The following is a 27,975-nucleotide window of genomic DNA, read 5'->3' as shown; positions in this document are numbered from 1 at the left end:
AACCCCCCAGCAGTCTAAGTCTATAGCAGCATAACTAAGGGATGGTTCAGGGTCACCTGATCCAGCCCTAACTATAAGCTTTAGCAAAAAGGAAAGTTTTAAGCCTAATCTTAAAAGTAGAGAGGGTGTCTGTCTCCCTGATCTGAATTGGGAGCTGGTTCCACAGGAGAGGAGCCTGAAAGCTGAAGGCTCTGCCTCCCATTCTACTCTTACAAACCCTAGGAACTACAAGTAAACCTGCAGTCCGAGAGCGAAGCGCTCTATTGGGGTGATATGGTACTATGAGGTCTCTAAGATAAGATGGGACCTGATTATTCAAAACCTTATAAGTAAGAAGAAGAATTTTAAATTCTATTCTAGAATTAACAGGAAGCCAATGAAGAGAGGCCAATATGGGTGAGATATGCTCTCTCCTTCTAGTCCCTGTTAGTACTCTAGCTGCAGCATTTTGAATTAACTGAAGGCTTTTCAGGGAACTTTTAGGACAACCTGATAATAATGAATTACAATAGTCCAGCCTAGAGGAAATAAATGCATGAATTAGTTTTTCAGCATCACTCTGAGACAAGACCTTTCTAATTTTAGAGATATTGCTTAAATGCAAAAAAGCAGTCCTACATAATTGTTTAATATGCACTTTGAATGACACATCCTGATCAAAAATGACTCCAAGATTTCTCACAGTATTACTAGAGGTCAGGGTAATGCCATCCAGAGTAAGGATCTGGTTAGACACCATGTTTCTAAGATTTGTGGGGCCAAGTACAATAACTTCAGTTTTATCTGAGTTTAAAAGCAGGAAATTAGAGGTCATCCATGTCTTTATGTCTGTAAGACAATCCTGCAGTTTAGCTAATTGGTGTGTGTCCTCTGGCTTCATGGATAGATAAAGCTGGGTATCATCTGCGTAACAATGAAAATTTAAGCAATGCCGTCTAATAATACTGCCTAAGGGAAGCATGTATAAAGTGAATAAAATTGGTCCTAGCACAGAACCTTGTGGAACTCCATAATTAACCTTAGTCTGTGAAGAAGATTCCCCATTTACATGAACAAATTGTAATCTATTAGATAAATATGATTCAAACCACCGCAGCGCTGTGCCTTTAATACCTATGGCATGCTCTAATCTCTGTAATAAAATTTTATGGTCAACAGTATCAAAAGCAGCACTGAGGTCTAACAGAACAAGCACAGAGATGAGTCCACTGTCTGAGGCCATAAGAAGATCATTTGTAACCTTCACTAATGCTGTTTCTGTACTATGATGAATTCTAAAACCTGACTGAAACTCTTCAAATAGACCATTCCTCTGCAGATGATCAGTTAGCTGTTTTACAACTACCCTTTCAAGAATTTTTGAGAGAAAAGGAAGGTTGGAGATTGGCCTATAATTAGCTAAGATAGCTGGGTCAAGTGATGGCTTTTTAAGTAATGGTTTAATTACTGCCACCTTAAAAGCCTATGGTACATAGCCAACTAATAAAGATAGATTGATCATATTTAAGATCGAAGCATTAAATAATGGTAGGGCTTCCTTGAGCAGCCTGGTAGGAATGGGGTCTAATAGACATGTTGATGGTTTGGATGAAGTAACTAATGAAAATAACTCAGACAGAACAATCTGAGAGAAAGAGTCTAACCAAATACCGGCATCACTGAAAGCAGCCAAAGATAACGATACGTCTTTGGGATGGTTATGAGTAATTTTTTCTCTAATAGTTAAAATTTTATTAGCAAAGAAAGTCATGAAGTCATTACTAGTTAAAGTTAAAGGAATACTCGGCTCAATAGAGCTCTGACTCTTTGTCAGCCTGGCTACAGTGCTGAAAAGAAACCTGCGGTTGTTCTTATTTTTCTCAATTAGTGATGAGTAGTAAGATGTCCTAGCTTTACGGAGGGCTTTTTTATAGAGCAACAGACTCTTTTTCCAGGCTAAGTGAAGATCTTCTAAATTAGTGAGACGCCATTTCCTCTCCAACTTACGGGTTATCTGCTTTAAGCTGCGAGTTTGTGAGTTATACCACAGAGTCAGGCACTTCTGATTTAAAGCTCTCTTTTTCAGAGGAGCTACAGCATCCAAAGTTGTCTTCAATGAGGATGTAAAACTATTGACGAGATACTCTATCTCACTTACAGAGTTTAGGTAGCTACTCTGCACTGTGTTGGTATATGGCATTAGAGAACATAAAGAAGGAATCATATCCTTAAACCTAGTTACAGCGCTTTCTGAAAGACTTCTAGTGTAATGAAACTTATTCCCCACTGCTGGGTAGTCCATCAGAGTAAATGTAAATGTTATTAAGAAATGATCAGACAGAAGGGAGTTTTCAGGGAATACTGTTAAGTCTTCAATTTCCATACCATAAGTCAGAACAAGATCTAAGATATGATTAAAGTGGTGGGTGGACTCATTTACATTTTGAGCAAAGCCAATTGAGTCTAATAATAGATTAATTGCAGTGTTGAGGCTGTCATTCTCAGCATCTGTGTGGATGTTAAAATCGCCCACTATAATTATCTTATCTGAGCTAAGCACTAAGTCAGACAAAAGGTCTGAAAATTCACAGAGAAACTCACAGTAACGACCAGGTGGACGATAGATAACAACAAATAAAACTGGTTTTTGGGACTTCCAATTTGGATGGACAAGACTAAAAGTCAAGCTTTCAAATGAATTAAAGCTCTGTCTGGGTTTTTGATTAATTAATAAGCTGGAATGGAAGATTGCTGCTAATCCTCCGCCTCGGCCCGTGCTACGAGCATTCTGGCAGTTAGTGTGACTCGGGGGTGTTGACTCATTTAAACTAACATATTCATCCTGCTGTAACCAGGCTTCTGTAAGGCAGAATAAATCAATATGTTGATCAATTATTATATCATTTACTAACAGGGACTTAGAAGAGAGAGTCCTAATGTTTAATAGACCACATTTAACTGTTTGTCTGTGGTGCAGTTGAAGGTGCTATATTATTTTTTCTTTTTGAATTTTTATGCTTAAATAAATTTTTGCTGGTTATTGGTGGTCTGGGAGCAGGCGCCGTCTCTACGGGGATGGGGCAATGAGGGGATGGCAGGGGGAGAGAAGCTGCAGAGAGGTGTGTAAGACTACAACTCTGCTTCCTGGTCCCAACCCTGGATAGTCACGGTTTGGAGGATTTAAGAAAATTGGCCAGATTTCTAGAAATGAGAGCTGCTCCATCCAAAGTGGGATGGATGCCGTCTCTCCTAACAAGACCAGGTTTTCCCCAGAAGCTGGTATGATGACGGTTTAGGCAAGTTTTGCTGTACAAGTAAATATACGTATGTCTGTAATGGTGCTTTTAACTATGTCATCATATGACATCTATGTCATATGATGCCAGGAAATTTTAGGCTAAGTTAGGAGCTCTGTGCGAGGACTTTGAGTTGCTTCACAGATACAGGCCCTGGACTGTAAGTTGCGAGGAGGAGCTCATCAGTAAAACCGCCTTCTGAGTGAGCAGTTGCACAGAAAACCTGCACACACTGTGCAGGTGCTTTTGGTGACCTTAGGCAGTCCTGTGGTTTCGCATGAGCCTCTGCTAATGGAGCAAGTGAAGACTCACTAGCCATTTCTTTGAATGATGTCGTACCACCTTCTTTCTCTTGTAGCAAGACAAGGTGAGGTCAAGAGTGCAGAGCCGGTGTGCACATCATTCTTTCAAAAAAGCCTCCAAGATGAGTAATTACCCCTAATTCTCGTTGCTGGCTGCACCGCCTGACGGGCATCATTGCTGTCATACACACTGGCCTTTGTAAAGACTGTGTGTGTCACTGTCATAACTCTGACATTTTAACATCAATGACTCAATAGTCTCATAGAAACACGATCAGCTCATATCATGACTGCTGCACCACATTTCTAATTAAATCATATAAAACATTTATCCCTGTTTACCCCAACAGTGCAGACAAACAGGAGTCCTGAGTGTAAGATTTAAATTTTTTCCTAATCAGATAAACTTACCTTAGTTTACAACGTGCACTGCAGCTGACCTCAAATACTGTAAAACAGCTGTTCATTGTGTTGATCACGGGCATAAATTCAGTCATTACCCACACCCAGCAGCTCACTGTGTGTCTGTGTACATGCACTCTGTTTGTCCTTGGTTCACCTCAGTGCAGCTGGAGTTTAATCCAAGCATCAGAAGATGGCGCTGTAGATGGTGAAATCATTCAGCAGTGTGGGTCTGCGCTCTACCCAGTGCTACTCTGTTATAAAGGCTGTATGTTCTGGAGGCTGATCTTTGTTTTTCTGTGTAATCGCCATGTGCACTTATTTCAGGTTGACACATGTTGCAAAGTGTCAGAATGGCAGGATTAAAAAAAACCCAAAACAAACTGATTCAGTCGTAGTTCTACACTTATGTTCAAATAAGACATTGGTGACAGTTAAATGTGGGGTTAAAATTGTCTCATTAATATTTGTAAATGCACACAGGGTGATCTACAAATAATCATTGATTTGCAAATGGGTTCAGATATCCACAAATTCAAATTTCATATTTGTAACTTGTAAATTGGTCTTTGCAAATAATGTTGTATTTGCAAATATAAAAATTTGTAAAAAAAAAAAAAAAAATTACATTTGTAAAACTGGAAATTGTATTTGTGAATTGAGTTTCAGCATTTGTGGATCAACAATTACACGTATTCATCGCTTTCCTCTGTGACTAATTTTGAGACATTCTTTTCGCGAAATCCCCACAGATCCACAAACAAATGCCTACTGATTCGCAAATACACACTCACGCACACTGGATATCCACTAGATGGCAGTGTGGTTCCATTCATTACACAGCCGTCTATTTAGATCTCAGCCATTTGACTCATTTTGACTTCTGATATGAGCTGGACGCACATGGACAGACAAGGAGAGCAGTCGCCATCATCTAATGTAAGTACAAACAACTTTTGTTGTCCTAACTTAAGATAAGACTCGACTCGCTTGATTATGTTCCTTCTTGACGAATCGTGATATAGTCAATTTTCCCTCCAAGGTCCACGCTAGTTGATAGTTAGCAATTAACTTAGAATGTCTCAAAATTACATCACAGGGGAAAGCATCCACAAATGCTGAAACTCAATTCACAAATACAATTTCCAGTTTTACAAATGTAATTTTTTTTTTTTTTTTTTTTTACAAACTAAGTTTTATATTTGCAAATACAACATTATTTGCAAAGACCAATTTACAAGTTACAAATATGAAATTTGCATTTGTGGATATATGAACACATTTGCAAATCAATGATTATTTGTAGATCACCCTGTGTGCATTTACAAATATTGAGACAATTTTAACTCCATAGTTAAAGCTTTAACTGTGTGTGTGTGTTTGTTTTTTTTGTTTTTTTTTTTTTTCTGTACATGCATGTAGCTGAATTTATCGTAAGGGCGTTGCTGCGTTTCTACATGCAGTTTCCAGGCATCACATGGAAGTGTGATGTCTTCTGCACGTTATGTAGGTGGCTCTCTCTCTTTGTCTGTTCAACTATGCTGGCTGTCCCTTCTAAACTACCTATCTTAAACAGTCCAGATGCACACAACGTGTTAATATTTAAGCAGCAGTCATAATTGGATTCAGTACAAGCCGGACTTACACTCAACAAAAATATAAGGGTGATTCTTAGACTACGGGCACTTATGTCCTTTGATCATATTGTATGAAAAACAGAAAAAAGGGGAAATTTCACACTTTTATAGTTATGAACTCAAAGATCTAAAACTTTTTCCACATACACAATATCACCATTTCCCTCAAATATTGTTCACAAACCAGTCTAAATCTGTGATAGTGAGCACTTCTCCTTTGCTGAGATAATCCATCCCACCTCACAGGTGTGCCATATCAAGATGCTGATTAGACACCATGATTAGTGCACAGGTGTGCCTTAGACTGTCCACAATAAAGGCCACTCTGAAAGGTGCAGTTTTGTTTTATTGGGGGGGGGGATACCAGTCAGTATCTGGTGTGACCACCATTTGCCTCATGCAGTGCAACACATCTCCTTCGCATAGAGTTGATCAGGTTGTCAATTGTGGCCTGTGGAATGTTGGTCCACTCCTCTTCAATGGCTGTGCGAAGTTGCTGGATATTGGCAGGAACTGGTACACGCTGTCGTATACGCCGGTCCAGAGCATCCCAAACGTGCTCAATGGGTGACATGTCCGGTGAGTATGCCGGCCATGCAAGAACTGGGACATTTTCAGCTTCCAAAAATTGTGTACAGATCCTTGCAACATGGGGGCGTGCATTATCCTGCTGCAACATGAGGTGATGTTCTTGGATGTATGGCACAACAATGGGCCTCAGGATCTCGTCACAGTATCTCTGTGCATTCAAAATGCCATCAATATAATGCGCCTGTGTTCTTCGTCCATAACAGACGCCTGCCCATACCATAACTCCACCGCCACCATGGGCCACTCAATCCACAACATTGACATCAGAACACCGCTCACCCACACAACGCCACACACGCTGTCTGCCATCTGCCCTGGACAGTGTGAACCGGGATTCATCCGTGAAGAGAACACCTCTCCGTGCCAAACGCCAGCGAATGTGAGCATTTGCCCACTCAAGTCGGTTACGACGATAAACTGGAGTCAGGTCGAGACCCCGATGAGGACGACGAGCATGCAGATGAGCTTCCCTGAGACGGTTTCTGACAGTTTGTGCAGATTTTCTTTGGTTATGCAAACCGATTGTTTCAGCAGCTCTCCGAGTGGCTGGTCTCAGACGATCTTGGAGGTGAACATGCTGGATGTGGAGGTCCTGGGCTGGTGTGGTTACACGTGGTCTGCGATTGTGAGGCTGGTTGGATGTACTGCCAAATTCTCTGAAACGCCTTTGGAGACAGCTTATGGTAGAGAAATGAACATTCAATACACGAGCAACAGCTCTGGTTGACATTCCTGCTGTCAGCATGCCAATTGCACGCTCCCTCAAATGTTGCGACATCTGTGGCATTGTGCTGTGATAAAACTGCACCTTTCAGAGTGGCCTTTTATTGTGGGCAGTCTAAGGCACACCTGTGAGGTGGGATGGATTATCTCAGCAAAGGAGAAGTGCTCACTATCACAGATTTAGACTGGTTTGTGAACAATATTTGAGGGAAATGGTGATATTGTGTATGTGGAAAAAGTTTTAGATCTTTGAGTTCATCTCATACGAAATGGGAGCAAAACCAAAAGTGTTGCGTTTATATTTTTGTTGAGTATATTTTTCTTTCTGTCCAGTGTTATAATGAATAACAGCAGTTATAGATTGATACTTATTTTGTAATATTGCTCAGGCCAACAAGAGGGTCCAGGGTTCAAAGCCCACCTGTATCTCAATCTCCTAGTCACTTTTCGTACAATTTCATATGTAGCACTTAGTGGATTGCAGTTTATTTTTGATTAATAAGCATCTCCATATCTCTCTATGACTGAGTGAAACGATGCCTGGTGTCAGTGACCAGCATTAAGCACGGAGTAACTTTTAACGGTTTTCGAGAATTACATTATTCCTGAAATGCTGTTGATTGCATGTAGTTGTTTTATGTGTATGCAGCATACAGTTATGTTAATTATTCACCTGTTTGATCATGATCTAAAATTATTATGGTATTTTTCACATTTTGGATGTTGACTGTTTTATATCTATCATATTACTATTTATTAGGGGTGTCGGGGAAAAAATCGATTCACGTCCGAATCGCGATTCTTATTTATTATGATTCTGAATCCATCCAAAATGTACAAGAATCGATTTTTAAAAAGGATTTTTAAAAAAAATTTCTTGCTTACTTGCTGCGTGTACTGTTTGTCAGGCAACGGCTTCCGTACTACAGCGTCCCTGCGGGGGGGGTCCGGCGTGCTTCAAACACTCGTGAGCTGCAGAGTTCAGTGGCTGTAGTTTAGCATGGCGGACAAAGAGTTAATTCAGCCAGCATCGTCTTTGCTGAAAGCAAATGTTTGGGCGCATTTTGGATTTTATTATTTGCTGCATAAGGAGGAGCTTGACATGACTTAGGCAGTGTGCAAAATCTGCAAAATGAAAGTCAAGTACTTCGGAAACACTACAACCCCTGGCAAAAATTATGGAATCACCGGCCTCGGAGGATGTTCATTCAGTTGTTTAATTTTGTAGAAAAAAAGCGGATCACAGACATGACACAAAACTAAAGTAATTTCAAATGGCAACTTTCTGGCTTTAAGAAACACTATAAGAAATCAAGAAAAAAGATTGTGGCAGTCAGTAATGGTTACTTTTTTAGACCAAGCAGAGGAAAAAAATATGGAATCAGTCAATTCTGAGGAAAAAATTATGGAATCACCCTGTAAATTTTCATCCCCAAAACTAACACCTGCATCATATCAGATCTGCTCGTTAGTCTGCATCTAAAAAGGAGTGAACACACCTTGGAGAGCTGTTGCACCAAGTGGACTGACATGAATCATGGCTCCAACACGAGAGATGTCAATTGAAACAAAGGAGAGGATTATCAAACTCTTAAGAGGGTAAATCATCACGCAATGCTGCAAAAGATGTTGGTTGTTCACAGTCAGCCGTGTCTAAACTCTGGACCAAATACAAACAACATGAGAAGGTTGTTAAAGTCAAACATACTGGTACACCAAGGAAGACATCAAAGCGTCAAGACAGAAAACTTAAAGCAATATGTCTCAAAAATCGAAAGTGCACAACAAAACAAATGAGGAACGAATGGGAGGAAACTGAAGTCAATGTCTGTGACCGAACTGTAAGAAACCGCCTAAAGGAAATGGGATTTACATACAGAAAAGCTAAACGAAAGCCATCATTAACACCTAAACAGAAAAAAAACAAGGTTACAATGGGCTAAGGAAAAGCAATCGTGGACTGTGGATGACTGGATGAAAGTCATATTCAGTGATGAATCTCGAATCTGCATTGGGCAAGGTGATGATGCTGGAACTTTTGTTTGGTGCCGTTCCAATGAGATTTATAAAGATGACTGCCTGAAGAGAACATGTAAATTTCCACAGTCATTGATGATATGGGGCTGCATGTCAGGTAAAGGCACTGGGGAGATGGCTGTCATTGCATCATCAATAAATGCACAAGTTTACATAGATATTTTGGACAATTGAAAGGATGTTTGGGGATGATGAAATCATTTTTCAAGATGATAATGCATCTTGCCATAGAGCAAAAACTGCGAAAACATTCCTTGCAAGAAGACACGTAGGGTCAATGTCATGGCACAGGGTCAATGTCAATCACAGGGTGATTCCATAATTTTTTTTCCTCAGAATTGAGTGATTCCATATTTTTTTCCTCTGCTTGGTCTAAAAAAGTAACCGTTACTGACTGCCACAATATTTTTTTCTTGATTTCTTATAGTGTTTCTTAAAGCCAGAAAGTTGCCATTTGAAATGACTTTAGTTTTGTGTCATGTCTGTGATCTGCTTTTTTTCTACAAAATTTAACAACTGAATGAACATCCTCCGAGGCCGGTGATTCCATAATTTTTGCCAGGGGTTGTACAAATCTGCAAGCCCACATGCTACGCTATCACCCGGAGCTAAAAGAGGGGGAGCAGCGGTCTCTGCCGACTACTGGTCAGCTCTTCGCTAAACTGCCAGCCAACTCCGAACGAGCAAAGCAGATGAGTAAATTTACATCACGAATCACTTGATTAACCTTGTAAAGCTGCATTTTCTTAAACATTTTTTAAGTTCTCAGAGCTCTTTGAATCGAAAATCGATTCTGAATCGAATTGTCACCCCAAGAATCGGAATCGAATTGAATCATGAGTTGTTGTACGATTCACATCCCTACCATTTATTCATTCATTTCATTTTTTTTTTTTTTTGCTTTTCCATTTCATGGCAGCAGCCAACAAAAGCAGCACATCCCACACTTCCTTATCCTCGGCCTTATCCTCTAACTTTTCCTGGGGGATCCCAAGGTGTTTCCAAGCAACCCAGGAGATATGATCACTCCAGCCTGTCCTGGGTCTTACTCTGGGTCTCCTACCAGTTGGACATGCCTGGTAGTCCTCCCTAGGGAGGTATCCTCAGGAGCAGGGTACCCTGCCCATGGAGCAGGATATATCCTCACCAGATGCCTGAGCCACCTCAGCTGGCTGTTTTTGATGCAAAGGAGCAGCAGGACTACTCAAGAGTCTGTCTCAGATATTCTACTAGGGGCGGTTCAGAGGTTTTGAGCCTGCACAAGGAAAAGTAGGATGTGGTTCTCCATCTTTTGCATTCTTAGAAACGAGCAATGCTTGCAAGTGTGTGAAATTTTGACTCACTGGGTGCAATGTTGAGAAATGTTGGTTTCTCAACAGGCTCAAAACTTCTCAATATCCCCTCGTAGGTTCTCGCCTTGTATGAAAACAAATCTTTGCGATGGAAACAAAGATGAATAAAACAGCCACCTCCCACGAGGCGAAGGGGGTGCACTTGAAGGTCAGCGTTGGGGCTCAAACAAGGTTCTGGTGCACAGGTATAAGGGCAGTGGACAGGGACATAACGCCATGCGAACTGTTATTAGTTTTGCACTAAATGACCCGTTTAATATTTTAACAAGAGTTTTAAATTGGACTGTTTTCTGCTCCTTCAAATTAAAAATCTGGATGAAAGCCTTTATAAATCAAACATTTTTATTGTGAAAATGACTGTTTTTGTTTGAGGTAAATTCATTCATAACCAGTTACATCTGTAAGAAAAGTATTCAACAGGCCTTTTAACTCATCCAAAGCTCACCAGATGGGGGTGGGGGGGATTAATGGTTGCTCAGACCCCCGCTGTCTCCGGCTGTGATCATTTCAGCCTCAGCACTGCAGTGCTGATCAGAGCTCTGCGGAAATTATTATTGAATTACAAATGAATGGATAATGGCATTATCTTTATCTTTGTCATAAAGTGTTTCTGGCCTGGCGGGGGTTCTGTACTATTATTGGCGTAAAACCAGTTTTATGGCGTGGATGGTGTTCCACAATCCATATTGTGGCACGCAGTCACACCGGTGACGGTGAGCCGACCACCACCACTCACCACACACTTACTGTTCTTGTCTGTAACTTTACCTGCCACACATCCACATCACGTCTTTTGAGTGTCATATCTGTCAATACCATTATTGATTCTGCTCTTCTGTCTGATTATTTATCAATTCCCTTATTGATTCCTGTTCATGAATGTTCTGTGTGGACATGTGTTGGCTTAAAGATGTTTTCAGTGTCAGTGCATGTGTATTTATTTATTTATTTTTGTGGTAGATACACAGTTTACCATGTCTGATGACGTATGAGGTTTTGAAATGTGGACATGTCAGAAAACGTTATGGTGTCATCTGGACTATAGACCCTGGGTCAATACACAGGTCTCCCTATTGAAAATGGACAACCTTTAAACATATGCACACATTATAGACATGCCAGCTGCTATATGAAAATACGGCATGTATGTAAATTTCAAGGACTTCTGCTTAATAGTGTGAGTCAAAGTTCGGACTCCGCTGGTTATGAACCGATGCCTTCCTGTTTGAAATGAGAGGGGACAAAAACCACCTTGTACATCTTATAAACTGCTCATAGTGCTTAAATGTGTGAAGAACAGATTCCTGTAATAAATCACACCTTCCATCAAGCAAGGAGAGAAAAACCTTGAGTTATGAGGCAGTCCTTTCCACTTTGTAAAGAAGATGACAAACACACCTTTGTATCTGTGCTGTGTACAAATGGATCACAGTGTAATTTGTGAAGATGAGATCAGACGTTCTATTACAGAAAGAAGTGTAAGAAAACATCCTTTGTTTGAGTTTGACACCTTGTGTAAACTGTTTATGATAAACCAAGATAATCCCCCTGATAGAAAAAGATCTTTTGTGGGGATCTCTTTGTAGTTGGTGTAGTTTGAATATTTATCACACATCTGATGGTATAAAATCTCATCCATGCTGGTTTTTTCAATCATAACCACCCTGAATGGAATCAACCAAAGACATCTAGTGCTCATCTTTTGTCACTGATTAGCATCCAAGTCAATAAAGTAATTCAAGAAACACCAGGACCTTAAAGATGCGGACCTGTATTCTCCTGTAAAGATAAATCATTGCCAAAAACCTCTGTCCAGCAACCTCATGACCCATAAGCTCTTCCCGGGTGTTTTTTGATCTCAAATGCAGAGGACACAGAGACATGATGTTCCTACCCAGAAACAAATCTCTTGGACAATGTTCCAGACAACCATGAGAAGACACCCACGATCTAAGAAATATATTGCACACAATGATTGATTTGTTAGAATGTTGTTGCAGAGAACGTTACTGCTTCCAACTTTGTCACATGAACTTCAGCATGTATTTCTACTTGTATCAGAATTGCACTACTAGTGGAATGAATAAATATTGCGTTGTTAATGCTGTTCTTTTCTTAACCTTTAAAAAAATAACTGATAAGAACACCGTTAGAGTACTGGATCAGTAGCAGTACTGCTACTCTTACCGATTCCGCTTTCTTACCGAATCTGCTTGGTCAAATATCAATGCTACCCATCTCTAGCCAATCTTTACACTTGCATTCAATGGGTACTTGCCTCTGTGAGGAATGTGACATTTCAAGTTCGATTTAAAGACCAAAGACCATAATGCTGACAAGATTCTAGAGTGAAAATATTTGCACAGCATTATCTGCCTGTCATCTGTCTAAAGTATAGATTTATAGATGACTGTAAATAACCTTTGAGGCAACATGACAGGTTGTGTACACTGGGGAAAAAAAGGAAACATAAATGCCTACATCTGTTGCACATGATCAAAATGTTTACAAATAACATAATCTTTTTGTTTCTCATTAAACACTCAATTTATGTAAATCCAACAGGCATTTTTCCCCCAGCGCAGTTTTCTAATTGCCGCATAACTGAATAAGTGGACTTAGGTGAAATGTAAGGTATTTAATTTTCTGTCTTTGTGTTACTTTTGACCCACATAACTGCTTTTGACCCCATGTAAGTGGAAGTCTGTTAACACAATTTGCACCCTGTGATAGTGCAAAGTGAAGTCAGCTGATGTTACAGCAGCATTGTTGTGCATCGCACGCAGGCACAGCTGAATGTGGTTTCGGTGTGTACATGTCCTGGATCAGCTGGGCTTATGACATGAGAGTGAGGTCAGTCATAGATTCCTGGGCAGGGCATCACCAGTAAAGAGCTCTTCAAGGGTGTGTGTGTGTGTGTGTGTGTGTGTGTGTGTGTGTGTGTGTGTGTGTGTGTGTATGAGAGCGAGCTGATGCTGCACAAAAGTCAATGATTAACTTTGTCGAGCAAAGTTTGATCACAACGGTGAGACAGAAGAGCGCTTCTCTTGTGTGTGTGCGCACGCACACACGCACACGCACGCCTTTCTAAGTTATCAGGATATGGATGGGTGGAGGGACCAGAAACAGTCAGTTGTTGCCAGTGTTTCACTGGAATCTTAAATATCCAGTTCAAGCAGAGCTGCACCTCCACGGCATTATTTTTTAAAGGGCTTCTGACGTGAAAAATGAGTAATTTTACTATATTATCAGTATTTGGACCATCTTCAGCTGTCTTGATGTCCAAAAGAAATTTTGATAATGTCGACATTTGAGGCAACAAGTGTCCAAAATAGAGATGATAATGATGGCAGCTTTGTGTATAATTAGAGAATAACCCTGTTGTCTGTGATGATTTGCGGATGTTCATGCTAGTTATACGGTCGCAAATTGAGCTTTACGGATATTTGTGGCCCTAATCCAGCATGAACGTCCGCAAATCATCCGACACAAGGGGGTTATTCCCATTCTAATTCAATTCCATTGTTTGCAGAGTTTATTTTTCTGTAGGTAATTCGGTCGGCGAGGCTTACTGCTGAGGCAGCGTCACTCCAACAGTGGTCAGGGTGCGGAGTAATCCATCAAATGTGAAACGGTAATTCTGTGTCAGAATCCACATCAATACTTCCGTATGGTAGCTTAAATTCACCCATTTTGTAGGCGGCGTGGGTACGCAACTTTCGCTCACAGCTGACAGCGCCATTATTGACATCTGTGTAGCAGCGCGTGCAGCCAGTCAGGGTGCGGAGTAATACATCTGAGGGCTGCAGCTATCGACTATTTTAGTAATCGAGTATTCTATCGATTATTCTGGCGATTAATCGAGTAATTGGATAAAAAGTACTTTTGCATTTTTTTTTTAACATCAACAGTCCAGGGCTCTCCCTAAGCGATGGCACAATGTCGCTGCGCCATCACGCAGATTGTCAAATTTAGTGTTTCCCTTTCTGTTTTCCTGGGTAATTTTTTTTTTTTTTTTTTCACATCTTCACAAGTTTTGGATGTTTCCTGGTGTCAGGAGCTCTGCCAAAGTCAGGCCAAAGTCTTAACATTTTGCTGAAATGGCGATGGGATGTGGCTTCCTGTTTTTTGTTTGTTTGTTCCCCCAACTTCTAAAATGTAACCATTTTTAAGTTTTAAGGTTGGTAGACTGGGTTTCTGCGTGATTTATTTTTTTTAATTATTTTTTTTTTTTTATCCCTCTTTCTCTGCAACCCAGCCAATGCATTTCAGCTGGAGGTTGAACATGCAAGCCTCGCTGTCACTGTTTTTTTTTTTTTAATTTAATTTAAGTTACAGTGTTTGTGAAGAGTTGTGTTGCCCAAAAAGCGAAACACTCAGTGCACGTCTGAACAAAACACAGAAGAAAAAGTGGACTTCTTTCAGAGACTGTTTGTCAGTGTGTCCGAGGACGGAGCTGTGACTCGCCTGGTGTGAGGGGAGTGCTGAGCCGCTCACACTGGGCAAAGACTGCAGACGGCCACCGCACGAATAGTCACTCCCCACAGAGAGCAGCCAGTGGACCAAACAGTGTTTTTTTTTTTTTAAATAAACAAACACACTACTTCACTTTAAATGTGCAGTAAGCTATTTCAGATGATCAGTGTGGACCATCTTTCTCCTAAAAGGCTTTAATTTACTCTGTGATGTTGCGTTGGAAAGGGGTAGCTTTTGTGCTAAATGGACTAGAGCGTATGTTCTAGTCCTCTTCTGTTTTTTTTTTTGTTGTTTTTTTCTGGGGACGGTACAGTGCCACACACAGGCCTGGCATATGTACTACGACCTTAAATGAAGCTTTGAGACACAGAATTTCCCTCAAACATTTTTTGTAATGGAATTATTCAAGTTACTCGACTAATTGTTTCAGCCCTAATACATCCAAATGTGAATATTTTGCCGATATTATACAGTCTAAAATCTCATACAATTAACCAGTCAGATTTGCGGGAAAAATGTAATTGGATTAGAATGTAGTTTCAAAATATTCTTCCATGCCAAATTATAATTTATTCTCTCAAGAGATTGATATAGTTTTGTTTGAAAAGTCTGCATAGTACAGACACACTCCTTTGAAGTGATTTAACCTTATCTGGCAAGCTAACAAGCTAGCTAGCCTGGACCATTCAATACAACAGCTCGCTAACATAGAGAAGAGAAAAAGACAAGCAGACAGTTCAGGGGCCTCATCTTTCATCTGGCCTTCTGAGACCACAGGCATTGAACCAACTGTTCTGAAACGAGGTGACCTAGCCCATGGAGCATCTCACCCCTACCCCACTGTCGCCGAGCAGCCATGGCACCTGCACATGACAAGCTGGCATATTGGGTATAGCCTGTAGTCTAGTAATCACTTTTCAGTACTTCTTTATACTTATAAACGTTATTTACATATGTGCATATGGAGCCCACAATTGCACCTTTAAAATTTAGAAATGGGCATTGTGTTGTGGTGGGATCCCACAGTGACCTGGAAATATTTCAGCCACATTCCACATATGGATGACAGCTATCGCCTTGGAAGGATGTAGGTTCTGAATTGCGACACTGCCATCATCATTTGTTGAACCAGCCAGTAACAAATAGCTCGGGCAGCCATATAGTTCAAGGTATTGAATAATGTAACTCAGCATAAACAAAGAAAACTGCTTCTGAATACTGAATACCGAATTGGCTGTGTGATGAGGCAACTGAAAGTTTTACATGAACATAGTGATGAATATTGATTTCAGTACACAAGAACAGTTATAGTAATCACTGACCTAATGTTAAGTGATGCTACTGCACTCTGAAGTGTGATGTCATATATCCACGACAACGGGCTGGCTCTACGCGGTTTTCAAAATGGTCGTTTTGTGCAGTCTGCAGAGTTTTCCTTCCTTGTGCACAGCGGTGATTAATTAAACAAATAGTGAGTTATTTAAATATTAAAAAACACCTGTATTAGTCATCATTTTGTTGAGAGAATATTAAGTTCACACCTGAAACACTTAAAAATGGCACGGCTTTTCACAAAGCTTTCTAAAGCTGGGTTATGCACTGGAAGGACGCTGGTTTCATGGCAGAGCGGCCACTTTTACCACCCTATCAGTTGACTCACATTTTACAGATTCTAAATATACTCGTACATACAGAAATTTTAAGCCAATAGTACTCTGAAAAACGATAAGATGCAGAAGCAGGCCAACAAACGCATGATGAGGTTTGTTGTGTGTGTGTGTTTTTTTTTGTTTTTTTTCCCTCCTTGCTGTAACTGTTTTGGCTCGTAAGAAAAGTAGAACACTTACAATGCTAGTGTGAGCGCATTAATTTTATTTTTATCAAGCAACTGTTTGCATGGAACCAGCTGAGCTCTCTTTATTGTGAAAACTATTTATAATAATTGTTTTTTACCCATAAATTCCATGGCAATTCCTCATGCAAGATGGCGGATACACATGTGAAGAAAATGAGCATGATGTCCACCGTAGTCTTTTAGTAGTTTTTGTAGTTTTTTTTTGTAGTTTTTCCTTTGCTTAAAAACTGATTGTTGAGCAAATGTGTTGTGATAATTGTTCACTGGGTGACTTCAGATTGCATCTCAGTGTTTTTACTTAACTGGGTATTGCTTTGTAATGGTTAGTTGCAACACAATCACTGTGGCACAAGGACCTGGTAGATGTTGCGACCTCACCAAGATTCCAGCTCTGTCCTTTATGCTAATCTGCATGGAAAATAAAAATTCATTCATCTTAATTTATTTTGTTTATATAGCGCCAAATCACAACAAAGCTGCCTGAAGGCGCTTCACACAAGTAAGACCTAACCTTACCCACCCCTAGAGTGTTGGTGATTCATACTGTCACTGCCCACATACTGCACACAGAGGATTTGTACTGATGTCATTGATCAAGGGCCGTTTACTACCTTATAGCATAGTGGGGGTCAAGCTTTTTGTGACTATACATCCATTATTTATTATGTTTTTTAATATGTCTTTGTTACTTACATGTGCTGTGTAGGTATCTCAGCTGGATAAGGAGTCGGGATCAACAGCCAGTGTTTAATTACAGTCATGATACTTGTGTGTATCCTTGTGCAAGATGCTTCATCAGCATTGTCCAGCCAGCTGTAAATATGTACTGACCTTGGTTGGGAAGTAACCTATGTCAGACTGGTGCTCCACGTTCCCACTAAGGAATCTGGGATAAGCACCAGCAGCAAAGAGCCTCAAGGGCAACATATGGCTTAATTCAACTTCATGTTGCAAATTCATTCTATACAATTCACTGTCATTATAAGGGGTGTACAGCTGCTGTTCTAGTCAGAAAATATTTGATATTGAAAGTTGGAGACTGTCTTGTGTGAAATATATTTAGTGAGAGCAGCTTATACAGTAAATGCCCATAATTGGCTAAACGCTGACTTATATTGCAAGTTTTCCTAAAAACGTCCAGTGAAGTGTAGTCACATTAACCTCCAAGGCTCATTGAAACCATAAGTAAAGTTAACATAGGATATAATCGTACAAGATGGGTCAGAGTCTTGACTTGCATATGAGGTGTAGTACTATGCATACTGCACACCCCAATTAATTATTTCTACCAATTACACTTGGGTTTGAATCATTAATTTCTACATTCAAAGCAGCGTGAAATAGACCTGAATGTTTTACAGCTGCAGGACAGTTTGGTTGCTGTGGGATGTCTGTTCCACCCCCCACCCCCCGGTGAAATACTTTCTTCACGTTCACTATTACTCAGTCCACCTACTCCTACAACATATTCCACAGACGGAAGAAACTAGTTCACCCCAGGGGTATGTTCAGTGTGAAATTGTTTTGTGCCAGCTTGAATATTTATCTGATGGAATAGTGTGTCTTTCTCGTGATCTGTCGTTGTACATTAGAGTTTTTTGTTAATGGGGCACACTGATGGCCTCGGGGTTAAGGTGCCAACCACATGCTGGGGTCTACTATGTCAGTTCAGTTTCAAATTGCTTAATAGCCCCAGCCTTGATGTCAACCCTTCAGTGTTCAAGTTCCAGTGAACCACTGAGTGAAGTTTGCACCATTAATAACAATCAAGTTATTCATCTGTGAATAATATGACAATAACTAGAACAGAGCATGTAGACTTCCACAGCGGCAATTATGGTCATTATTACATCTGCCAAATGATTTTCACTTTTGTCTCCATAACACTCATGTGATGTCATTAAGTTATGATGTTGACTGTATCAGCTGACCAAAGGAAAACCTATCTTATCTTGTAGTGCTGAACAATGAACAGAGGGAAAAGAAATTTGAACTAGATTTAGGGTTTTCCAAGTTCAGGCCATAGGTAGACTGCATTGTCTGCAAAGAGGCAGGAATGATGATATACAGCCTCTGTCTGCATTGGTTGGTTAACACAGGTAACTGGAAGAAACATCTATTACATTACATACATATATACATTAGAGTGCTGTAAGTTCTGTAATCTTAAAACAAACCTTTAATAAATTCCTGCCAATGGCAATGAAATTAAAACAGTCAGGGTGTGTTTGTAGTGTAGAGTTTTGGGCTTTAATTCAAGAGGATTAACAATAATATTGCATTAACTATTTAGGAATGACATCCATTTTTATACACATTACCTCAATTTTCAGAGCAAATGTGCAGTTGGACAAAAGAATATATGGGTTATCCATCCATTTTTATATTTGCTTACTCCAATTAACTCACTCGATGCCATTGCCTCTAAAACGCGTCTTTTCCAATAGTAACGCCCCGCGCCAAAGACGCGTCATCGAGCCAATTTCTTTTCTTCTCTTTTCTTGTGGTATGTTTGTTGTTGACATGGACATAGAACTCAATTTTCTGTGGGTCTTGAAAAACACTCAAATGCTGAAGAAATCCTGGCACTGGGATGTTCTGAACTTTGAAAATGGCTGGCACTCAATCAATCAATCAATCAATCAATTCAATTTTTTTTTTATATAGCGCCAAATCACAACAAACAGTTGCCCCAAGGCGCTTTATATTGTAAGGCAAGGCCATACAATAATGATGTAAAACCCCAACGGTCAAAACGACCCCCTGTGAGCAAGCACTTGGCTACAGTGGGAAGGAAAAACTCCCTTTTAACAGGAAGAAACCTCCAGCAGAACCAGGCTCAGGGAGGGGCAGTCTTCTGCTGGGACTGGTTGGGGCTGAGGGAGAGAACCAGGAAAAAGATATGCTGTGGAGGGGAGCAGAGATCGATCACTAATGATTAAATGCAGAGTGGTGCATACAGAGCAAAAAGAGAAAGAAACAGTGCATCATGGGAACCCCCCAGCAGTCTACGTCTATAGCAGCATAACTAAGGGATGGTTCAGGGTCACCTGATCCAGCCCTAACTATAAGCTTTAGCAAAAAGGAAAGTTTAAGCCTAATCTTAAAAGTAGAGAGGGTGTCTGTCTCCCTGATCTGAATTGGGAGCTGGTTCCACAGGAGAGGAGCCTGAAAGCTGAAGGCTCTGCCTCCCATTCTACTCTTACAAACCCTAGGAACTACAAGTAAGCCTGCAGTCTGAGAGCGAAGCGCTCTATTGGGGTGATATGGTACTACGAGGTCCCTAAGATAAGATGGGACCTGATTATTCAAAACCTTATAAGTAAGAAGAAGAATTTTAAATTCTATTCTAGAATTAACAGGAAGCCAATGAAGAGAGGCCAATATGGGTGAGATATGCTCTCTCCTTCTAGTCCCCGTCAGCACTCTAGCTGCAGCATTTTGAATTAACTGAAGGCTTTTTAGGGAACTTTTAGGACAACCTGATAATAATGAATTACAATAGTCCAGCCTAGAGGAAATAAATGCATGAATTAGTTTTTCAGCATCACTCTGAGACAAGACCTTTCTGATTTTAGAGATATTGCGTAAATGCAAAAAAGCAGTCCTACATATTTGTTTAATATGCGCTTTGAATGACATATCCTGATCAAAAATGACTCCAAGATTTCTCACAGTATTACTAGAGGTCAGGGTAATGCCATCCAGAGTAAGGATCTGGTTAGACACCATGTTTCTAAGATTTGTGGGGCCAAGTACAATAACTTCAGTTTTATCTGAGTTTAAAAGCAGGAAATTAGAGGTCATCCATGTCTTTATGTCTGTAAGACAATCCTGCAGTTTAGCTAATTGGTGTGTGTCCTCTGGCTTCATGGATAGATAAAGCTGGGTATCATCTGCGTAACAATGAAAATTTAAGCAATACCGTCTAATAATACTGCCTAAGGGAAGCATATATAAAGTGAATAAAATTGAATTGAATAAAAATTCTTATTTTCTTCAATTAGTGATGAGTAGAAAGATGTCCTAGCTTTACGGAGGGCTTTTTTATAGAGCAACAGACTCTTTTTCCAGGCTAAGTGAAGATCTTCTAAATTAGTGAGACGCCATTTCCTCTCCAACTTACGCGTTATCTGCTTTAAGCTACGAGTTTGAGAGTTATACCATGGAGTCAGACACTTCTGATTTAAAGCTCTCTTTTTCAGAGGAGCTACAGCATCCAAAGTTGTCTTCAATGAGGATGTAAAACTATTGACGAGATACTCTATCTCCCTTACAGAGTTTAGGTAGCTACTCTGCACTGTGTTGTTATATGGCATTAGAGAACATAAAGAAGGAATCATATCCTTAAACCTAGTTACAGCGCTTTCTGAAAGACTTCTAGTGTAATGAAACTTATTCCCTACTGCTGGGTAGTCCATCAGAGTAAATGTAAATGTTATTAAAAAATGATAAGACAGAAGGGAGTTTTCAGGGAATACTGTTAAGTCTTCTATTTCCATACCATAAGTCAGAACAAGATCTAAGATATGATTAAAGTGGTGGGTGGACTCATTTACTTTTTGAGCAAAGCCAATAGAGTCTAATAATAGATTAAATGCAGTGTTGAGGCTGTCATTCTCAGCATCTGTGTGGATGTTAAAATCGCCCACTATAATTATCTTATCTGAGCTAAGCACTAAGTCAGACAAAAGGTCTGAAAATTCACAGAGAAACTCACAGTAACGACCAGGTGGACGATAGATAATAACAAATAAAACTGGTTTTTGGGACTTCCAATTTGGATGGACAAGACTAAGAGACAAGCTTTCAAATGAATTAAAGCTCTGTCTGGGTTTTTGATTAATTAATAAGCTGGAATGGAAGATTGCTGCTAATCCACCGCCCCGGCCCGTGCTACGAGCATTCTGACAGTTAGTGTGACTCGGGGTGTTGACTCATTTAAACTAACATATTCATCCTGCTGTAACCAGGTTTCTGTTAGGCAGAATAAATCAATATGTTGATCAATTATTATATCATTTACCAACAGGGACTTAGAAGAGAGAGACCTAATGTTTAATAGACCACATTTAACTGTTTTAGTCTGTGGTGCAGTTGAAGGTGCTATATTATTTTTTCTTTTTGAATTTTTATGCTTAAATAGATTTTTGCTGGTTATTGGTAGTCTGGGAGCAGGCACCGTCTCTACGGGGATGGGGTAATGAGGGGATGGCAGGGGGAGAGAAGCTGCAGAGAGGTGTGTAAGACTACAACTCTGCTTCCTGGTCCCAACCCTGGATAGTCACGGTTTGGAGGATTTAAGAAAATTAGCCAGATTTCTAGAAATGAGAGCTGCTCCATCCAAAGTGGGATGGATGCCGTCTCTCCTAACAAGACCAGGTTTTCCCCAGAAGCTTTGCCAATTATCTATGAAGCCCACCTCATTTTTTGGACACCACTCAGACAGCCAGCAATTCAAGGAGAACATGCGGCTAAACATGTCACTCCCGGTCTGATTGGGGAGGGGCCCAGAGAAAACAACAGAGTCCGACATTGTTTTGCAAAGTTACACACCGATTTAATGTTAATTTTAGTGACCTCCGATTGGCGTAACCGGGTGTCATTACTGCCGACGTGAATTACAATCTTACCAAATTTACGCTTAGCCTTAACCAGCAGTTTCAAATTTCCTTCAATGTCGCCTGCTCTGGCCCCGGAAGACAATTGACTATGGTTGCTGGTGTCGCTAACTTCACATTTCTCAAAACAGAGTCGCCAATAACCAGAGTTTGATCCTCGGCGGGTGTGTCGTCGAGTGGGGAAAAAACGGTTAGAGATGTGAACGGGTTGACGGTGTACACGGGGCTTCTGTTTAGGGCTACGCTTCCTCCTCACAGTCACCCAGTCAGCCTGCTTTCCCGGCTGCTCGGGATCTGCCAGGGGGGAACTAACGGCGGCTAAGCTACCTTGGTCCGCACCGACTACAGGGGCCTGGCTAGCTGTAGAATTTTCCACGGTGCGGAGCCGAGTCTCCAATTCGCCCAGCCTGGCCTCCAAAGCTACGAATAAGCTACACTTATTACAAGTACCATTACTGCTAAAGGAGGCCGAGGAATAACTAAACATTTCACACCCAGAGCAGAAAAGTGCGGGAGAGACAGGAGAAGCCGCCATGCTAAATCGGCTAAGAGCTAGTAGCTACGCTAAGCTAGCGGATTCCTAAAAACACGCAAAGTGAATAATGTGTAAATAATTTAGAGGTGATTCAGCAGAATGAGTGCTTTAGTTAAGGCACGTAAAGATTACACTGGGAAACAAATCGTAATCTAGATAACTAGATCAATCTAACTGCGCAGATTAAACAGCTAACAGATACAGAAAAACACCGCTGTGCTCCGGAACAGGAAGTGATACAATACCGCAGTGAGAGCCAACCACCAGTAGGAGTTAAGGGGCGGCGTGGGGCACCCACAGGCACACGTACAGACAATTTAATGTTTCCAATCCACCTAACCTGCCTGTCTTTGGATGTGGGAGGAAGCCGGAGCACCCGGAGAGAACCCACGCAAACACAGGGAGAACATGGAAACTCCACACAGAAAGGCCACAGGTAGGAATTGATCCCAGTGCTAACCACTAAGCCACCGTGCTGCCCAATATACAGGTTATTTTTAATACAAATAATCACTTTTGTAGCCATTTTTGTGTCAAAAATTGGTAACAAGTAAAAAAATGGATAAACCTTGGGTCATAAAGGGACTCCAGAATGCATGTAAAAAAGAAAAACTTTTTGTATAAGCAAATTATAAAAGAAAATACAAGACATACAAAAACAAATTAACTAACATTATGAGATCTTGTAAGAAGCAGTACTATAGCGATTTATTGGGTAAAAAAATAAAACCAATATTAAAGGCACTTGGAAGGTTTTAAATGAAATCATTAAAAATAAAGTTGTTAAAGATTATCCAGCTTATTTTTACACACATTCTGGCATAATTGTAAAAGAAAATAGTTATTGCAGATCATTTTAACGACTATTTTGTTAATGTGGGGGAAAAAAAACTATCGAATTGTATCCTTGAAAACTTGTTTTCTAGATTAAATGTACATTAAAGAAACAGATGAAAATGAAATTGCTGACATAGTTCATAAACTAAAAGGAAAAAAAATCAGCTGACAGTTACAACTTTGATATATTTTTGATAAAGAATATTATTGATTCTCTTGTCAAACCTTTAACTTATATTTATAATTTGTCATTAACCACTGGAAAATTTCCTTCTAAAATGAAGATAGCTGAAGTGATACCGCTGTTCAAATCTGGTGACAAACATGTCTTTTCAAACTATAGGCCAGCCTCACTCTTACCACAATTTTCAAAAAATTCTGGAAAAGATATTTGTAAAGAGGTTAAACGATTTCATAACTAAATATCATATGCTCAGTCAACAGCAATATGGATTTAGAAAAAAATCGTACTACTTCACTGGCTTTAATTGATTTTGTTGAACAAATTACAAATGCAATTGAGAACAAGCAATACACTGTAGGGGTTTTTTGGCTTACAGAAAGCATTTGATACTATAGATCACACTTTGCTGTTGGATAAACTACAGAAGTATGGTATTAGAGGACTGGCTCATGATTGGATCGCTAGCTATTTACACAACAGGTATCAGTGTGTTCATATTGGTGGGATAAATTCTGAATTCTTGAAGATTACATGTGGGGTGCCCCAGGGTTCAGTCCTTGGGCTGTTGTTTTTTCTGTTATATAGGGTGTGGCAATAAAATGTTGCCACTTTTTAAAATTTGTACAATTTCCAAAATAACAGACTTCTTTTTCATTTTCAATATCCGTCAGGAAATTGAGAATCCCTCTTGAGATGTGTGGCAATGTCATGACAGTCCTCAATGTGCGTGTTGTAGCTGTAATCCAAAGAAGAGGAACGTGGATTGAACATGTCATCAATTATTGAACTGTGCATAAAACAAGAGACAAAGTGGGAAACATTTGGTATCAAATGTTAATTTGATGATTCTGTTACAAGTCTGTAAATTTTCGAATAAGTTCTCATTTCAAAAACTTGTGTATGATCAAAAAGTGGTAACATTTTTTGGCCCACCCTGTATATTAATGATATATGTCGGGTTTCTAAGTTTGTGAGTTATATTTTGTTTGCTGCTGATATAATTTCAATTCAAAGTCTGCGGGTCACAGAGCTTTCTCTTACCGTGCCCCTGTTCTGTGGAATGATCTCCCTGCGTCAATAAAACAATCAGATTCTGTGGAGACTTTCAAGTCCAAACTTAAGACGCACTTATTTTCCCTTTCATATGGCTAGCATACTGGTGCAGTTTTGTTTTACACTTTTTACTCTTTTAATTCATGTTATTAGTAATTGAAGTGGGCCACGGCCTCAACTTCACCTAAATTCTGGGTCTTTTAGTGAAGCTTAGGGCTAGCGGCCGGCGATCACCTTAGTATTTCTTCTGTTTTTCTTGTTGATTAATGCTGGCAAATTATACAGTATTTTTTGTCTTTCTGATGCCTGATTCTGTTTTTCTCTGTTTTAAGGTGCAGCTCCATCCAGAGATGGGAGTTGTGTTTGAGTTGGCGATCCTCCTGTCCTGTGCACCAACAGCAATTCTTGTATATTCGTCCGTGAATTGTTCTGTGAATTATTTCTGTAATTTATGTTTGTAGCATGGCCCAAGCAGAGGGTCACCCCTTTGAGTCTGGTCTGCTTGAGGTTTCTTCCTCAGAGGGAGTTTTTCCTTACCACTGTTGCTCTGAGGGTTGGTAAGGTTAGACCATACCTGTGTGAAGCGCCTTGAGGCAACTCTGTTGTGATTTGGTGCTATATAAAGGAAATAAATTGAATTGAATTGCTGATATAACAGTGTTTTGTAGTGGGGATCATTTGGGACAGCTCTTGGACATGATGGAGAGGGAACTACTGAATTTCAAACAATGGTTTGATTTAAGCAAATTGTCGCTTCATCTTGGTAAAACAAAGTGTGTTGTTTTTGGAAATAAGCCCAGGAATTTAAGTAGAAATTTATTATTAAAGGATGCTGAAATTATAACTGAAAGCAAATTTCTTGGAGTTTTTATTGATGATAAATTAAGCTGGAAGGTTCATATTTATATTAAATCTGAAATCTCAAAAGCCATCGCAATCCTGTATAAAGCACAAGACCTCCTCTCCCAACATTTGTTAGTTATGTTATATCATTCATTATTTGTCCCGTATATGACCTGTTGCATTGCGGTTTAGAGAAACACATATAGGACAAATACAAGTCCAATATTTTTACTACAAAAGAAAGCTATAAGAGTTATTAGTAATAAACCATATCGTGAGCCAACAAACCTACTATTTGTCTGTTTACATATTTTGAAATTCTGGGACTTGGTTGATTATATCACGATACAAATCATGTATAAAGTTAAAAATAAACTTTTGCCTCAACATGTCCAGGAACTGTTCAAAATAAGGGAGTCCAGCTGTAATTTGAGAGGAACATTGGCGTTAGGTTAAGGACTCATACTACTGTAAAAAGTCATTGTGTTTCTGTAAGAGGTATAAAAATTTGGAATAACTTCTGATAGCATTAAATTATCTGGTACTTTAGTTGGCTTGAAAAGACTTTATAAAAATAATTACTTGTTACAGTATGAAGTGTTAGGTTAACTGAGTTTGCGCACTGTTTATTCGGTTATGTTGAGACATTTGCTTCACTGATTAATCTTTGTCTGTGCTTGTTTTTCTTTTCCTTTTGGTACTTATGTGTGTATGTGTGCGTGTATATATTGTAAATGATAAAAGGGGTGGGTGTTTATAAGCTTTTGCTTCTGCCTACACCCTTTCAGCTTCACAAATTGGGAAATTTAGTTTTTTCGTTATTTGAGTTTTTTTGTTTTTGATTCACAAGTTTTTTGTTAAGTGTGTGTGTGCCGAATAAATAAAATTCATTCATTCATTTTTCATATGACAAATATGGATACACAAACATTTTCAAGTACTCATTGAATGGGTTTGCATTCAGTAAGTAGTTGTGTAGGAGTTTGTCTGATTTTGTTCTAATTGCTTCAGTTGTTTGTTTTTGGTTTTTTTATTGTTACTTTACATTTCCTGTTCCCTTCCCACACCTGTTCCTCCTTTGGTTTATTGGCCCTGCCTTTGTCCTCAGGTTCCCTTTGTATTTGAACCCATTCCTTTTATCTCCCTGTGCCAGAATGTCTTTGTTGTATGCATTGCTTTCTTACATTCATTATTCCTTGTTTTCCAAGTTTTAACCAATTTTTGCTCTCTTTATGTTTTGTGAATTTTTGGATACAGTTCAGGACTTGTTTGCCATGTTGGACTAATTGTTGTTGTATGACTTTTTCCTGTATGCAAGATTTCTCCTTTTGGATCACCCTGTGGATACAGTCACCTGTGTAGGTAGATTCCTGTGTACCAAACCTGTGCCTGATAAAAGGCCTCATGTTTTTATCTACTATAGTAAATTCCCTGCATCTGGGTCCCAATTTGTGCTTTTCATGTTACAGCTCGCAGACTTAGGATATGGTCTTTGACTGATGTCTTGGGTGTGAAGCCAGACTGCTCCAGTGGCTGAGCGTCAAATAAGTGGGACTGATTCTTGTTGAGAATAATCCTTATGAGCACCTTTTCAGGCACAGACAGCTGTGTAATACTGTTGTAGGTGTTGCAATCTAGACGATCACCCTTTTGAGTGGGACAAATAGTCCTTTTCATCCAGTCTCCAGAGATATCTGTCTGCCAGAGTTAAAAAAAAAAAAAAAAAAAAAAAAAAAAAAAAAAAAAATTGTTTTCAGTGCCAGGAGAATAGGATCGCCACCTGCTTTGACCTGTGATGTTATTTGGTCACTCTAAAAAGTGTTGACAAATGCCAACAGTGAGACACTCTTAATTAAAGTGATAGTTCACTAATGAAACTCGATTGTAAACTAAACAATTATCAATAAAGCAAAATTCCATGAGCCACGTCACTGTATTCCATTGTACATTTTTATTCATTGGCTTACTCAAAATTTAATGGGCAGAACCATAGCTGTGTTTTTGTTGGGATCTAAATTGATGAATGTGATAATACAATGCTTCGCTGTAGCTTGCAAGAACAATGGGCCAGCACTGCAGGTATGCTACATTATATCAGTCGAGCCATTAGCTCAGTGGGTTAAGTAGTTTGGCTATCAGTATGCAAGCCTGGGTTTGAGTCCCCATCGCATCACCTACCTGTGTAATAGACCGATGTTAAACTGAGTGGTGCATAAGTCTCGTGAGATTAGAGTCCCACCACCCTGCTCAGA

At 39.7% G+C, this 27,975-nt stretch overlaps 1 protein-coding gene and 1 long non-coding RNA gene across 4 annotated transcripts in view; one reads left to right on the top strand and one right to left on the bottom strand.

The window, feature by feature from the left end:
- klf8 (Kruppel-like factor 8) overlaps positions 1-27,975 on the top strand; it is a 192,335-nt gene that overhangs the window by 10,408 nt on the left and 153,952 nt on the right. The window lies entirely within an intron of this gene.
- LOC117517011 lies at positions 64-15,230 on the bottom strand. Its single transcript, XR_004562615.1, has 3 exons — positions 15,102-15,230; positions 12,267-12,269; positions 64-78 (listed from the first exon to the last, which is right to left on the bottom strand). It is a non-coding gene; the product is annotated as an uncharacterized LOC117517011 (long non-coding RNA).

The sequence above is a fragment of the Thalassophryne amazonica genome, chromosome 9, assembly GCF_902500255.1.
Source record: "Thalassophryne amazonica chromosome 9, fThaAma1.1, whole genome shotgun sequence".
NCBI lineage: Eukaryota > Metazoa > Chordata > Actinopteri > Batrachoidiformes > Batrachoididae > Thalassophryne > Thalassophryne amazonica.
This window is presented reverse-complemented; position numbering and strand designations above follow the sequence as displayed.